Genomic DNA, 2,413 nt, shown 5'->3' on the forward strand with positions numbered 1-2,413 from the left:
GGTGTTCGGATATAGTGTTGTGTTACCTGGTGTGGTCGTCATCACCGCGTTGAACTTCGGTATTAACCGTATTGCCAGGAAGCAGGCTCGAGCTATCGCACCCCAACGTCAGCAGCAGCGAATCGAGGATCCTGAAAATGCAGCAGTCTCCGATGAGAACCGGTTCCAGCCGGACTTTCGCGCCATTCACACCAAGAGCACGCGGCAGTTCTCCATCTTCTTGCTGTTTTTCCCCATCACCTGGTCGCCTTTAGCACCACTTTGTCACTATGTATACGCTAATGAGACTACAGCTGAGAACAGCGCCTTTGTTGTTGTGTTGATGATCTATTTCTCTGCTACAATATTCCATTCTGCATTCGGCACTTTGATTCTGACCCTCTTGCAGAAAGAATACAGGCAGATACTCAAGAAAAATGCGAGGACCGTTTTGGAGAAAATGCACTGCATTAAAAGACGTTGACTGTTTGCCGTGGTCACTCTGTTCGAGGAAGGTAAACCGCGCGGAACAATAATTGTTTTAAAATGACCAAATCTAGATGTACTGGGCCCAATTTCATGGTCCTGCTTACCGCCGAATTCTGCGCTAACGATCATGATTCCCCACTTACGTGCAAACGCCGAATTTCTGTGCTAGCATTGTAAGCGTAGAATGCCTAGTAACGTGGAGTACTCACGCGCAGAAGCCAAAATTCGCCACTAAGCCGTAAAATACGCTTGCCGTAAGCACATAATTTCCTGCTTCCGTAAGCGCCGATTCTGTGCTTACGGTAAGCAGAGCCATGAAATTCGGCCCTGATGTCACTCTGTTGCCCTTTAAAAAAATGATGCACCTAAAAAAAAAAAAAAAAAAAATGAAAGTACATTTTTGGGTAGTCGGCTCTGTATTATGAAGGTCCTGAAATGCAGCTTGTAAAGAATTTCTTGCACAGTGACGCAGTACCACATCATTGACTTTTTTAAGCAATAGGAAACGATCCAAAACAAACCACTAGGTAAAGTGACATAATAAAAGAGATGAATCTAAACAAATTATCAGTACGCAGTATGATGGTGTATTGATTCAAATAATAAATGAGCACATACAAAACCAATATAGTAATGTCATTTTGTTTTAGCGATTTGTCAAGTTGATCTTTAAAATGTATATGAGAGGGAACTCGAACCCACACCCATTATTACATTGGCACAAGGAGATCATATTTTTGAAGAACACTTGGAATTGATCAAATAAAAGAAATAATGTTGTACATAATAGCTAGCGAGTATACATGTTGTTTCCCTTCTTTTCGTTTTTAAAAGTTCATCATTATGCTTAATGGGTCTGAAACACCAAACAGTGTGCATTGATAAGGCACCTTTTCGGGGTATATATTTCTGGGGTAGGCCTAATTAGCAAGAATTCAAAACGGCTGACCTGCCAAAAATGTGAAAAAAAATCTGAAGTTTAGTCGTCTGAAAATATATTTGATTCATTTTCATAGAGACTGGGAGACTTATTATTTTTATTTTATTTTAATATTAGCATTTAGCATTGGTTGCTATGGGAATTCATTTAGTGTGGTGCATCCGTTATTGTCAGACTTCGTTGTTCAATAGCGCCCTCATTGACACTGCGAATTTTAAAGGCAGTGGACACTATTGGTTATTGTCAAAGACTAGCCTCCACAGTTGGTGTATCTCAACATATGCATAAAATAACAAACCTGTGAAAATTTGAACTCAATCGGTCATCGAAGTTGCGAGATAATAATGAAAGAAAAACAATTCTCACACGAAGTTGTGTGCGTTTAGATGGTTGATTTCGAGACCTCAAGTTCTAAACTTGAGGTCTGGAAATCAAATTCGTGAAAAATTACATCTTTCTCGAAAACTATGCCACTTCAGAGGGAGCCGTTTCTCACAATGTTTTATATTATCAACCTCTCCCCATTACTTGTAATCAAGAAAGGTTTTATGATAATAATTATTTTCAGAAATTACCAATAGTGTCCACTGCCTTTAAAGCGATGTAATTTCCATTGGTAGAATAACAGAGAAAAAGAGGGCGGTGAATAATCTTTTGCCCTTCCCTTGAAAAATTAATATCCTGACTTAACTTATTTATAATTCCAGATAAATGTAAAATTCCATACGTAGAACCCACGTCAATGTAATCATAACATTTGCATAACTTCATTAAAATACAACTGCAAAATTATTATACATATTTTGTAATAGAGATATTACAAGAACATCTGGATGAGTATTTCAACAGCTGACGGGGAGTAAAATGACAAGCTTGTTTGATAATTAACAGTCCGTAAACATTACACAGCCTCAGCAAAAGCACACAAAAAGGCGATCGATTTTGACCTCCGATATTAAAAACACTGTGATTTTTTGACTTGGTTCTTTTCTGGTTAAGGTTTCT

This window comes from Asterias amurensis, chromosome 7, assembly GCF_032118995.1.
Source record: "Asterias amurensis chromosome 7, ASM3211899v1".
In the NCBI taxonomy this organism is placed as follows: Eukaryota; Metazoa; Echinodermata; class Asteroidea; order Forcipulatida; family Asteriidae; genus Asterias; species Asterias amurensis.